This window comes from Taeniopygia guttata, chromosome 3, assembly GCF_048771995.1.
Source record: "Taeniopygia guttata chromosome 3, bTaeGut7.mat, whole genome shotgun sequence".
NCBI classification, from domain to species: domain Eukaryota; kingdom Metazoa; phylum Chordata; class Aves; order Passeriformes; family Estrildidae; genus Taeniopygia; species Taeniopygia guttata.
Window position 1 is genome coordinate 104,109,006 of NC_133027.1, and position 15,101 is coordinate 104,124,106.

General features: G+C 41.7%; 1 protein-coding gene across 1 annotated transcript in view; it reads right to left on the bottom strand.

Moving 5' to 3' along the window:
- The window catches only part of PTPN14 (protein tyrosine phosphatase non-receptor type 14), a 111,389-nt gene extending 97,029 nt beyond the window's left edge, over window positions 1-14,360 (bottom strand). Inside the window, exon 1 of the mRNA XM_004175101.6 lies at window positions 13,830-14,360. The gene's annotated coding sequence lies outside the window, so the exon portion shown is untranslated. The remainder of the gene's footprint in view (window positions 1-13,829) is intronic.
- Window positions 14,361-15,101: the final 741 nt, after the last annotated feature.

A 15,101-nucleotide genomic window follows, 5' to 3' on the forward strand; every position in this document is an offset into this window, starting at 1 on the left:
GTCCACAAGGAATAGCCAAGCCAATAACTAGTAAAAGGCAAAGGACAAAGAGTGTTTATAGCTTGGTGGAAATCAAACGTAATAATGTACACACATACTTGGAACTGTTGACAATTATTGTCTGGGTCTTGATATACAATGATACAGAGCTGTGGCATTAAAAAAAAAGTTAATAGTAAATGAGAGAGAGTGAGCTGGGGACTCAATTGAAATTCTCTTTTTATACATTTTACAAGTTTTCATGCAGTGAGGCAGTGGTCCTGTGACTTTCTTAGAGTCCTATCAAAGCAGGCTCTTCTGGGTCATTTTTCTCATCTTGTGTGTTCCCTCCCCTGTCTCAAGCCACTTTACTCAGCAGAATGAATGCCAACAGCCATGCATGGCTCAGTTTGGAAAAAACATCGTTCTAATTCATTCTTCTTTTTTTAGTTCTAAAGTGGCTCTTCCAATTTAGAGCTTCTGAAACAAAAATACTAAGAGCAATAACTACGATGGCTTCAGTTTAGTGGGCTTTACAGGCTTATATTTTGGACAAACAAAGAAAATTTTTAATCCTGTCTTTTTGTCATAAATCCTATGTTGAAAAATACACCAAGAAGCTAAGAGGTTACTTGCTCTCACTTTGCTTGCTTTGGATATATGGTGTTTCAAGAGGGCTTTCACGTTGTCAGTGGATGGAAATTAACTCTCCACCACAAGCAGTGCTCTGAGTCACATCTTTGGAACAGAGCAGAAGGCTCAGTCACAGATTTAAAATAATTTAAAAATGATAGCTGTAAAGTGTCTAAAATCAAATGTGCTGCTTTCCTGACCTCCACTGAGATTTCCTTCAGAAGAAATTGCTCAATGAAATGTCCTTTGTTGTACTGTCAAATTCTGGCAAGCTGCTTCCCAGTATAGCGGGAGACTTAATTGGGCTTTTGTTTAATTACCACCAAGACAATGATGCTCAAATGAAGAGCACAACATCAGCAAATGAGTGAAAGCAATCAATTAGGATGAGCCTGAAACTATGTTTCAAGAGAAAGGAAAGGGCTACTCATTACTGCAGTCATAGGCTAGAAATTCAAAATATAAACATGTCATTTACTAAAATAATAGACAGCTTTTAGAAGCAAATAAATTAAATGACAGAGAGTTACTGTAAAGGAGAAGCATCATTATAAAGCAAGATCAAGATTTTATACCACAGCACTGCTGCTAAGCTTAGGAAAAAAGAGACTTGAGTTAGTGGATTAATGTGAATGCTGGTATCAAATTGGGCAAAACTCTCCTAAATGCACTACAGGTACATATTTAGCAACAGTCTAGATGATACAATAAATGAATTAATGAACACAGAAAGAAACTGTTATGGAACATTTTAGGTATCAAATAGCTTGCAATGAACCAAGAAAGTAGTTGGCTTCCCCAAAAATAAAATATGACAAAAAATCTAAATATTATCCTGGTAACTCCCAAAATCAGTAATACAACTGAAGATAAAAAGACAAAAGGATCTAGTGTATATTCTACAGCAGTAACACAAGACTTGATATGAAATCCACAAAGAAACATCAATTGGCAAGACAGCAGCTGCATTTGCAAAGCCAAAAAAAAGTTTTAGGAAAAGGGTAAAAGCTAAAGCCAAGCCTGAAGACTTTTACATCCAGTCTTCACCTACACTAAAAAGTGCACTTGTACCCAACACTACAGGCAAACATACACCCTAGCAAGCAAATGACATCTATTAGTGGGAAATTAGACTTAACCATAAGGGACATGCAGAAGGTTGAGCAGGGTACAGAGCAATGGCAAAATGCCCATGATCTAAGGTTGAACAGACCTGAGAGAGTTCTACCTCACCATTCTGAAAATTTAGCTCCACTTTTTGCTTTAAAACCTCAGGTGTAGCTTTACCTTTTGGTTTGATAAGAAAATGAGCACATGTAAAATTCTAAAACTCCATTATTTTCAGTGGCCACAGTTTTCACACTTAATGGTAAGAGAATAAAGATTATGTATTTCCAGACTTATGTATTCAATTTCTACCCTAGATGAGCCAAACATGACACTGCATCTCAATTATTTATTTTCTCAGCCAGAGTTCACAACTGCAGGGTCGCCTATTAAACAACTGCACTTTCCCCACAAGAGCAAGACTAAGTAGCAATACAGCTAAGCAGGTTGTTGAGCTTTTTCTACTATTTATATAAGCACACCAATTGCAGACAGAAGTTGCATTATGCTTTCTTGGCCCACATGTTATTACAATAGCATCTGCTATTAAATGAAAAAAAAAAAAAACCAAAAAAAACTGGTTAAGTATTAGAGTTGAAAAGATATTTCAGACAAAGTAAGGAAAGTGGACAGAGAAAAAATTTTAAAAAACAACCCCCAGTATATAATTTAAGTGAAACCTTTATTACAGAAACATGATACTGGGTACCTCCTGAAAGAGATTGTAAAAATAATGGAAAAAACCCTGGTGAGACAGGAAGCTTAAACACAGCTAATCTAATGATAACTTTCATAATACAGGAAACAAGCACGCTACCAAAGAGATGACAAAACCAGAGATTATTTTACGTGTTTACTTATTCCCAGACAAAGCTAAAAAGTGTAGAAAAGGAACTTGGGGTAAGCACACCAGACTTACTGCTACAGCTTCCTGTTTTAAAATAAAATCACAGCACCCAACTTGGCAGGTAATAACCTCCCACAGAATTTACTTTGGTACAAGCTGTCAGGAGTTACTGATCCCTTTCACACGCTCACCTTTGGAAGTGCAATTTCCTGTTGCAAACTGGTGTCCTGACCCTGCAAACCTCTGCTCACACGAATGCCCTGCTCTGGTAAGCAGGGCTGCCAACTCTGCCGGTGGCAGCGGGGCTGGCAAGCACATCCTGGAGGCTTGGGGATGTAGTGCTCACCAACTGGACTTCCTGCCTGGAGCTTACAGTGCCAAGGTAAATAATTATGATACCACACTGACAGATGTGTCAGAGGTATGAGGTATTAACTAGATTTACTACAGTCTTGAATAACTGAGCTGTAATTTTCCGCTCTCCTGGCACGTAACGTAACGATGCGAGGTGCCTTACAGAGCCAGGATGTAGCCAACTGCGACACTTAACCTTCTGAATCTTAGAACCCATGTGTATTGAAGTGTCTCCTCTTGCAAAAGACTCTGAGCCCCTTTTGTCTAATAATGCTGCTCCTCCACCAAAAGAGGGCTGAATTTAATCCAACAAAGTCTCAGTTACTTCTGCCTTGTAATCTACCGAGACTGACAATTTAAGAAGTGTTTGGACAGTATTCTCAGACATATGGTGTAATTCTGGATCTCATCCTGTGCAGGGACAGGAGTTGCACTCCATGATTCTTGTGGGTCCCTTCCAACTCAGGATATTCTATGATTCTGGTCAAAGGACATAACACACAGTTGTCATGATCATGATCCTGGTAGGACAAGGATAGTGTAATCAGTGCTCAGTCTCAGCAGACATGGCAATCAGGCATTCTTTTGTTTTTAATTTCCTCTGACCTTGCAGTTTGTCCTTGTACAGTTCTCACTGTTCATGAGCTAAGGCATCTATGTTTGAACAAACTTAGTACACAAACTGCTTCCACACACTCAATAACGCCTTCCGCTCAACATTCCACCAGATCTTCATAAACACCACTCTTTGCCATATTCCTTAAGTCAAGAAGATGTGAAAGTACAAAAATCACTGAAAATATGAAAGATTTGACATTCATCTTTAAAGGGATACACAGACTTGCTACAATGAAATACCATCATTGATTCCAGTATTTCAAAGTGTCCTAAAAACAAAGTGAACTTTTCATTGTCTGACATTTCTAAATTCTGAGAGATATAAACTGCAGAGGTAAAGCTCATGTTTATGTCTAGACACTAATCCAGTGTACAATGGCACAACGGTTGTGGTGATAGGCAGCTTGCAGCACAATCATTCACAGTCCATAATAAGGAACACCACATCTGGGAGACTACAGATTAATGGTCTTCATATTGACACAACTACTCTTAAAAATCATATACCTTTGTTATTTTATAAACTTCATTTACTACCTTTGTTATTTTATAAACTTCATTTACCTTTCCTATATATCTCTACCATTATGGGGATGAGAGATGTTTTAAAATAAAACAAAACTACAAAAACCTCACAAACATTTCATGCTCTCTTCGATCTCTTTTCCTAATGGGGAGAGGAATCATCGCATAAAGACTTAATGAAACACTGACAACACCATCAGGACAGATTCTGCACTGTTGGGTGCAGAGCCCCTTTCTGTGCAACCCTATCAGTTTGTTACCCTGATTAAATTCTCTTAGGTTTGACCTGTTGGCTGTACGCAGAAATCACCACACATACCAGTGCACAAAATCACCACACATACCAGTATAATAACTTCACTGAGATAACAGTGAAGGAAATCTACATTTAAGTCATCACCCAAACAGTTCCTATCCATGCTGGTTCTCTGTGAGAGGCATTTAGGACCTTGCTTGGAGCATGTTGCAGAGAGCAGGTGAAATGATGCCCAAGGGAACATGGTGTACAAGGCACCCAGCGTGGCCAACGTGGAACATTCCTGGGCATCACACCTCAAGACAGCCACAGGTGGGGCAGGCACACACACACAGGTGGATGAATGCATGGCCTGTCAAATGCCTCAGGAGAAAGCAAATGTGTCTACCGAAGAACAGGTATGGAGGTATGAAATGCTGCAAAGGAGGTCACTTTGTTCATGAAGGCCCCAAAACACTGCACGGCCAAAAGTACGTACTTAAAGATTTCTGGATTGGTTTCATACTACCATTTTACCAGATCCTTTGCTAAAAAATGGGTTCAAATACTTAAGCAAAAAAAGAAACCCCACAAAACAACAACCAAAAAAAAAAAAATCCTTGATTTTTTTTTCCCCCAAGGTCAGTAACCCAATTCATTTTTCTCTCTAAAAGAATGGCAAAAAAAAAAATTACTTGAGCTAATATCACAGGTTTTTAAATTCAAACATACTTTATTATTTCAAAGCACTATGGAGAAAGTGACCTCTTTGATTACAAAGCCAGAACCTTGTCCATTTTTCTGACAAAGACTTTGACTCTTCAGTGAATGTTTCAGTGGACTGTTGAGTCTTATTTTAACACAGTTCCGACAACAGAACTATTCCTAAGAAACAAATACTATAGATCATAGAGTTTATTATTGGGAAGTTTTCCTAATAAACAATCTAAATTCTGCCTTGAACTTATAAAATTATTTTATTAACTGTATTACCAAAGGGTCTTTCTCAACATATAAGTTTTAAATGTTATTTTCATTCACATATCTTAACTTTTGCAAAAGGCACTTAACAAAACTAACATGTTCTGCTTTAAAAACACTGCCACAGGGCACTCAGGTTGTGGTAAAAAGCCTTCTTGAGATAAACATGCACAAACCTGTTTTCTTCATCATAAGAAACTATTGGAATAATGAAGGATTATCCTTCCCTGTCATTGTCCCATCCTCTGCTGCTCTCTTTGACTGAAACATACAACATGAAGAGACTGACAAATGGGCTTGCTCTAATTCCATCACAAGTTAAAAAATAAATTACTTTATAAATCCACAATATAAAATACAGCAGAGAGAGGAAAATTAAGTGACATTTAACAGTGGACAATGTTACTTGAAGTTAGCTTATTGAACACATTTACATGCAGAGGAACTTTATTATCACCAGCTCACAGTCCAGCCAGCCATGACCACTGCAGTGTATTGCTGAATGTATGGGTGGTAGGAAATGCAGAATTTCACAGCTGTATGCAGAGAACTAGTGATATTTGCAAAGGACACTGACAACACAAAGCTAACATGGAAGTTAAGCGTGTTAACAAACTTCTACTGAAATTACAAAGGTAGGTAAGACCTTATATAACATCAACTAAAGTCGACATTATTAACTAATAGATAAAATGACTAGTTGTCTCCAAAGTGCACCCACCCCTCGTCAGATGTTTTGACAGATTAATTAGTGCATGGGTGGCAGTCTTCTCACCTGAGTCAGGTTCAAGGAAAAACTGCATGACTACATCAGTCTCTCTGGATAAACCCATTTGTACATCAAAAGAGACAACTGGGCCATCGTTAGACAAAGTTTTGAAAGCTCAACCTATCCACAGGTTACCCTTTCAGCAGTGAAAAGTTATATACAAATGCACACTATAAGAACTCAGAGCCATTCTGTGACCAACAGTTTTAGGTTGCTACATCAGCAGCAGGGAGCAAGAGCAGCTAGAGCAAAACTAACACACAGCTAGCAGAGAAAATCTCCTACCCCCAGCTGCTGCATTCTCCTTTAGAGGTGCTTCTTTTCATTCCAGCTTCAGAGAAATGCTCATCACTTCATAAAGTCAAGCAAGTCTTGAGGTGGCATCAGTAATTTTCTTCCAAAACAACTGCCCCAATTACTGAACCATAAATCTGCATTTCTGAATTTGAATATTCAAATGCACATGGCAATTTCCTAATCAAATGCAGAAACCAGAAAAGCTTTCAAGAGGTGAACCAGCTGCAGAGGGCAGACTATGACCAAAGTAACCAAAATCCTTAATAATACAGGCCAGCATTCCCCAACACACAATAGTGTGCCTATTGCACCAAGCCATTTCTTCTCCTCTTCCTTAGAATGTAATTCAAATAATGTATTTTGTCTTTTCCTATTTGTAAACTTCCCAGTACATTCTACAATACAGAAAGGAATGCAAAAACATTACTTATGAATTTATATGTATTTCTCCATATACAACACTATATTTAAATACTTCTTTGTAGATAATGTTAAGCAGCATGCAACATCAAACTGTATAGCAAAAGCCCTAAAATATGCAAAAATTAAAAATAACGTTTATCTTTAAATGGCCGCTTTTATGTCCCCCTTGTTAGAAAGAAAGATAATTTTAAAAAAAAGGAAGTGAAAATGCTAGCAACCAACCTACTTACCATTTGGATGTTAAATGTTATCGCACCTCAGTAATGCTCCCCTGCAATATTTCAGTTCTGTTCTACAAACAAGATTTCCAGCTCGGCACTGATGCATTTTGGGGCACCAAGCTAAAATGGGAACATGGATACACGGAAGAGAACTTGCAAAAAAACCCTGTCATTGTCAACCACAACAAAGTGGGGCAGCATATCAATACTGTGATTTAGCTTCCTCTGCTGTCACAGATTCCCATAGCACAGTCTTGGCAAAGGTGGAAGGAATCACAGGAACTTAACTCAAATGTCTACATGAGTTGTTTTATTCACAAGCAGAAACTTGCCCTGTCCACCCTCCATTCTGAAACTGATAGAGATCTGAACTTCTGTCAGTATTTCTGTCTACCAGCAGCAGACTACACCAGCCATCCCCTTCAATTAGCAGAGGATTTCTTTATCTGGTAAACTGACCAAAGCATCTTCCTAAATGGGCTGAATCTTCATAACACTATAAGGAATGTAAACAGACATCAATTACACACAGTAGCTCTTAAAAGTATGCCAAACTAGGAAAAACAAGAAAAAATAAAAGAAAAATTACTATCATTTCAGATGCCTGTTTTCCAGAACCTTTGAAATTAATTCCCACCCCTAAAGCTCATCAGGGTTTTTCTTCCTGAGGCAGGTCTGTCCACATGGGGCCTTTTGCAAAGCTCCTAAGGGAGAAGTCAGATTTCCTCTGAAATGCCTCTTTCCTGTGTTTGAGGTAGGACTTTCAAGGCCTGATCCATCTGAAGGCAACAGAAGTTTCACTTCACCTCAGCACAGGGCAAATTAAGCCCAAATACCTTGCCTTCCCCTCTGTCTTCCTTTGTTCTGGTAAACAGGCACAATGTTTTGTGTAGAAATTCCTTTACACACTGTCTCACTTTCAAAGCATCTGAGATAAGTGCTGCATATCACATACCCAGAAAATGCAGGGTTTCCACCACCAACAGGACACATTTTGCACTGAAAGGTCAAATGAAAGTCTTGTGTGCAGAGGTCAAAATCAAAATGGCACCAGTGATAGACATCAAAAACAGGATCTGGCTTCTATCTGTTGAATCTCTGATTGGCAAAGTCCCCTGATTTTGCCCAGGCTTGTCCAAAAACCAGGCTCAATTATCATCGCCAATAAAAACCTAAAGGCATTTTATCTACAAGGTAGTGAATGCCTCCTCTCAAAAGAGGGAGTTCCATGATAAGAGCTAATCTCAAAAACCTTAGGAATGCAAACTATTTTCTCAGTTGTAAAAACAAGAAAGAATTTCACAAACACAAGTTAAAACAACTACTGGTAGCCTCCTGCTTCTCCTACACTGCCAACTTCTCCTGGGCTAAGGCCCTACCCCTTTGTCCTTCAGAGTGATATGCTTTGAATCCAACCCAATGGCCAAAGAATGTCCCAGGAGAGAATATCACTTTTATGCACCTTTACAAATGACAGCCTTCCCATAAACTTTATTATCTGAGTTCAAAAAACAGTGCAAGGCTCCCTTCACACAACTTCAGTCTTTTCAACAGGGAAGGCAAAGCCAGTCCACATTTTATTTTGCAGATAGCTGCAAGGCAGGCAGGTTGTAAGACAGCTCATTCTGGCTTGTTAGACCACCTAAAAGTTGCACAAGTCCTGGCTTTTTATTCTTTCAGCATATTTTAGTGAAACTTTTACAGACAACTCTTAACTATGTTACACACTACATACAATAATCTGTTAACATGAGGTGTTGATTGTTAGATCAATCACACAGTGCCTGCTAATAAATCAATTTTTCCCCCAGCTGATAGATATGCAAGAGTCAAGTATACTGTGGTGTTGGTACACTACTGCTTTGACAATATTTTCTTTGAAACACCCACTGCAAGAGATGCAGTTACCTCCATAAACCAGTCCTTGTGCTTCTCACAGCCACAGAACTATCATTCTATTACAGAAATCAAAACTATTTATATTAACTCTTTATATTAACCCAAATTTTAAAATACCATTTGTCCATCAGAAAACATACTAGAAATGATAACCAAAATGACTAATTGCAGATAGCAGTGCTATCTGCCTTTTAAATGAAGCCTAGCCATCACTTCTGTCCTTCTCTATGCCAGCCCAGGCCATAGCAGAGCACATCTCAGTAAGTTAAAACATCAAACTTGAATGTGTTAAAGACTTAAAGTCCAAGACATACTTTCCATGAAACCTGAACATATACAAAAAATTAATCTTTCAATTACCCCTGCATGAATATGTAATTAAAATCAGCATCATTCACAGTACAATAGAGAAACTAAATTGCTAACGTGTTTCTAATCATGAGCCCAATACCCTGCTTCTAAGAGCAGCTTACCCTGTAAAAAAATATATAAAATATCACAAACAGACACATATAGCATCATCTGTCCTAAGAGAAATTTCTCAATCCCGGTCAGATCAGGCTGATTTACGCCCTAGAGCAGTACAGTTAACATGCCTTCATTGTAGCTGTGACTGTTCTTCCTGTTCCTAGGAACACTTGTCTTGCTCATCCTAACAGGCTTTGGCTTATATGCTCTCCTTTGGTGGTATACACCAGAAATGGTGATTTAGAAGTATTATACACTTTGTCTTTCAAACTACTCCCTATAACAAGTCATTGTATCAAAAGGTAATGGTCAAGCACTATTTTGCACATATACATCCTACCTCCTCTAACTGACCCCCTTGAAACAGTCCTACATTCATATTTTCTGTTCAACGTCATATGAATATTTTTCAATCACTCTCCTGTGATAGGAGACCACAAACTGATTATTCCAGCTGAATTTGAGCACCAGTTTAATAACTTCCTTTGTCTCATTAGCACAATCTTGCAAAACAACTACAGCATTTTTCTTCAACAACTATGGCCCAACACTAAGCATTAAGAAGGCACACAAGTTCAAATAAAACACTGTTGAAATCTTCCTCTCCACCTTAATAAATATAGTTAATTTACAAACCAGTAACATGAACAAGTAATTTGATTATTCCATCTAACATGCATATTCTTGAATTTATCAACATCATCTGCTATGCTTCCCTTTCACCCAGCTTTCTTGGATCCCCTTTACAATTTCTCAGTCTTCTTCAATCTTGCCTAATCCAAATACTTTTGCATCATTAGCAAGTTTTGGCACACCATCATTCATCTAATTTATTAGATCACCAACATGCATGTTCACCACCCTCTTTTCAGAGGAGTTTATATATCACATAATGTAATTTTAGGTTTATGTTGTTACTGACAAAATAAAAAAGTATTCAGGTAGACTGAGTGAGAATTAGAAAGAAGAGTTGCAGTTTCCAGAAGACGTGCTTGGTGCTGAACAAAGCTTGGTACCTAAACTCTACATGAGCAGAAAATAAGACTGTCACAATGTCTGCAGGACATCAGAGGGGTCAGCATTTGCTTCTTCCCAAGCCAGCATGTATCCATCATGTCATATACCCAACATCCACCAGAGAAGTCCTTTGGTCAGAAAACTTTCTTAATGTTAGTTAAATTTACAGTCACTTAGGTATTCACTTGTAGCTGACAAGAACATGTTCAATTGCTTATTAGAACAGCCATGATAAGGTAGGAAATACATTATAGAACAAATATACACTTCTTTTTACATATATTGTGCTGCACCATAATCTTGTGTCTTTAATTCCTTTTACATTCCTGATTTCCCCTCATTCCTGCCAACATCCCAAAAGAAAGGGGAAGAGTCATGGAGTGCAGTTCCTGCTGCTGGGGCTATCTCCACGTTGGTGAGGAGCCCTATTCCTCCAGAGGGTGTGACATGTCTCCTCACCAATAATCTCTTCAGCTCCACATGCACAGCAACCAAAAGACTTTAAGGAGAACAAGGGCACCCCATGGGACAGGCTACACTTGCTCTGGACATGGACTGAATCCTGCACCACCAGAGGAAGCTGCACCAACCCACTCAGTTTTAAGGTCCCCTGCACCAGGCACAGGAGGATAGGAGTTGGACAATGCAACCAAAATCATATTTTTACCACAAACATGGACTTCAGCTCCAGTCTACCTCCATTCCTTTAGGAATTACTCTTTAATTCTTGTTTTTTAATATATATTTTTAACAATTTCCTAGCTGGAGGCAGCAGCTTTCATGAAGTCTCTGAATAGAAAACCAGTAGATTTTAAAAAAGGAACCTGACTTTTTCACATAAAACTTCAGAGACTCTTGTGCACAGTCTTGTACCACACTCCCTCCACACAGGAGGAAAAACTACACGGTACTGCTTTATTGTCAAAGATCAGGATCTGTTCCAATGGAACTCCACAAAGCATAATAGGCAAAGGTATGCTGTACTTCACAGTGGACTTAGACATAAAAAATATTTCTATGGCATCTGCTCAGCATAAAAATTAGGCCTTTACTGAAATGTTCTTACAACTGAGCTGGCTACACATGCACAAATATATTGCATACTACGTATTATAGCCCAGCTCCTGCAAGGACTTGTATACACATTTATTATTACATATATAAAAGAAATCCCATGGTTTCAAAGGCATTTGAAAGGCAAGGTGAATCGAAACACATTGGGTGGGTCTTTGCAGGACTAGGATGTATATGCTGCTGAACAGCACTGCCTGCTGAAAACTTTGTACCTGTTCTATACAACCATCAATTTATACGTTTCCCCCTCAGCTGACAAATCCTTGCAACAGAGGATTCGCTTCCAGCTAAGGAGATGGAGTTCAAGTACACTTTTCATACTGCATATACCTATGCTAAATGTAAATCCATATTAAAACGAGCTACTTAAGTAACAATTAATCAAACACAGCCTCACTGCGTATGAAGAGAAACCGAACGAAGAGCAGCAGATTGGCTCAGCTCTATAAACATAGAAAAAGGAAGCCATAGAAATATCAGAAATATGCACACAACTCTATTTGTATGTATATATGTAAAATACTTTCTCCATGATTGGAGGAGCCACTGTTGGCCAAAGCAATTCGCTAAGTGCACAAGAGTAGATGCATTTCATAGAAAGTCATTCCATACCTAAGTTACAATAACTGACTCATGGGCTTCTGCTGGACAAGAATGACCATGAGAAAAGTCAGTCATTAGTACTAACACTGGTTGCTAATTAACCCTCATGAACAATGCTGCACCAAAGCTACTTCTGCTACTATTACAGAAACATTTAAAAGGCACGTGTAAAACTCTAAATATAATGTACATACAAAAGCTCATATTGCTCAGTACAGAGATCAGCCCAGCAGCCCTTGCTCTGGCCTTGGTATGCACCACTGGATTCCTTGAGGATGCATCAAGGCAGACATACTTTATACAGCTTCTCACACCAAATGCACTGGCAGAACTGATGGCCTACAAGCTCTGCCACAGATTTTAAGGATTATCTTTTAGCTGATGGGCTGTGCTTCAGCCCATAAATTTGCAAAGCTCCCAGGTTTTGTATCATGACCCGTGAGATATACACAAGTGCCCTCTGTCTGTAAACAACTCTGGCACAGCCTTTAAAGATACCAGAAAGAGTTCAAGCAGTGCCAGTAACAGACTAGGTCCTAAAGCTTATTGGCATTACTATAATGTCAACACACCCTTTATTTTATACCACATAACAACTACTAGATGTCAGCAACAAAACCCCCAGAGGCCAAGAGCCAAGAGCAAAAGGAGTTTAATCTGTATTTTGTCACTCATATTTGATGGGACATTCTTAGCTGGATAATGAGAACACAGTCCCTGCTGGGACTGCCTCCCCTCACACCTCTCCTCCAAAAGAGCTATCTCCTCTCACAATATGGAAGTTGGCAGGTGGTGACTTGTTGACTTGTGATTGGGGGGGGGGGGGGGGAGCCATTTTATAAGAATATTTCTCCAAACTCTGAAGAACTGCAGCATTTAGCAGTGCTTTTGGAATAACCAAACCCTGTAGCAACTATCTGTATAGTTAAAGATAAAGAACTGGCTTCTGGTAAAAGCATTTCTTCTATGGTTTCAGGCTACATGCCAACTATCCCAGAAAACTTCTTGGGCAACAATATATTGAATCTGAGCCTTTTACCGGTCACTGTTCCCACCTTGTTAAAGTTACAAACAACCAAAGAGTTGCTTATAATGGAAACATATGATCATTTTATGCACATTAGAGAGATAAAGCATACTCGATAGGAAAGCTCCAGCATACATCATATCCACATACCACACATACATTATGTAACGCTCGTCCCAAATACACCCCAATAAAGTGAGCTGGTTTGAGATCTTAACAATTCATCGACTTTGCCACATCAGAAACGAGAGCAGATGTCACTCTTCCCTGCCTCGCTGCGATCTTAGCTGCAGCACTCGGCAGAGTTACAGACTTGCTGAAGACGGCCAGTTTAGGCTTGACTGTAACTAACAAAGAGCAAGGCAAAGCCCCGGGCGGAGAGGAAGGCAAACACGGGCATGCCGCGATGTAAATAGAGGCAGCCCAGCACGGAGCCCTGCCCGTTCCTCGCTATTTACAATCACCTCTCGACTAGACAAATGCCGTGTTATCTGAGTGTCTAACAGATTAAATCCACGGGCCGGACGGACCGTCCGAGGCTCGCTTATCGCAGGTCACACCGACTGGCATGTGTAAGGCGAGCACGGCTATTTCGGTGGCTCACGGACAGCGGCGCACACCCGGCGGAGCCGTGCTAGCCCGCTGCCGGCACAGCGAGCCCCGCGCAAACGCTGCCGCCCGCACGCTCCAGCACGCTCGGGCTGTTCCAAAGTCCCGAACTCGAGCGAGCTCTGCGGCGGCTCCTTCCTTACCTGCTGGGCAGCGCGGCGGCTCCGGCTTTGTGCGCCCCCGCGGGAGGCGGCGGTCCCTCGGCGCTGCGCAGGGAGAGCGGCTCCCGCCGCCCCGGCCCGGCCACCGCGAGGAACTTCGGCGGGGCGGCCGGGAGGGCGCTGCGGCCGCCGCTGGCGGCGCGGAGGGCCGGGCGCCCCGAGCTGCTGCTGCCGGCCGCGGGGTGCGGGAAGGAGGGAGGCAGGGCGGGAGGGAGGAGACTGGTGTTCCGCGGGGGCGAGCGGGGCCGGCGGGCGGGCGAGCTGCAGGCGGCGGGGCCGGGGCCGGGCTGGGGCTGGGGCGGCGCGGGGAGTCACGGCCCAGGAATGCCAGGAATGTGGGGCGGCCGCTGCGGCCGCGGGGCCCGGAGACGTCGGGGACGCGACTTGGGATTTCTTTTCTCTTTCTCCTTCCTTCTTTCTTTTTCTTTTTTTTTTTCTTTTTCAACTCTTACCCCCTCCCCAAGGTAGGCGGAGGAGGGTTGAAACCCACCCCGCGGAGGAGGGAAAAGGAGGGAGGAAGAGGAGGGCGCAGGCTGCTGCCAATCCGGGCGGTGCCGGCGGCGGCTCTCCCGAGGAGCGCGGAGCCGCCAGGTGCGGGTCCCGGCCCCTTCCCGGCCCTCCCGCCGTGGGGCTCCACGCCCGTGTCGGCCCGGCCCGCCCAGGAGCTCCGGGGGAGCACCCCCAGCCCGACTTTGGGACTGGGCGGGCGGGGAGATGCGACAGGCTCCGCACGCGTGGGCCTGGAAGCTCCTGAGATCCTCCTTCCAGCCCTCCCGTACGAAGGCGCTGTAACCACTTTTCTGCCCTTCCTTTACTCCCTGTCCATCTCCTGCAACCTTGCGCGACAGCGTCGTTTCTTTCCATTCCTCCCTGTGCTTGCTTCTGCTCTTTCCATCTCAGCCCTTTCGGTCTCCTGCTTACTGTGTGACCCTCACTTGAAGAAGTGTGGTTACCCCATCTCTTCCAGCTGCACAGAGGGTAAAATACCCTTGATGGAAAAACGCTCATGATGCCGCTGTCACGCGTCTGTGCTTTGCTGGAAAGCAAACAGGAGAAAACCTGAAGTTGGCCTAAAATGTGATGGTTTGTAATTACACTAAATGCCCAGGACTTGCCAGATGTAGGAAAGTCCATCTGATGCCTCGTGTAAATGACAAAAGGAGCAGGGAACACATCACGCTGTAGGAATACTGTCAGGAAGGTTCAGGCTGGCCAACAGCGTTGAATATATTGCACCAAATCAAGTAGGCTTAA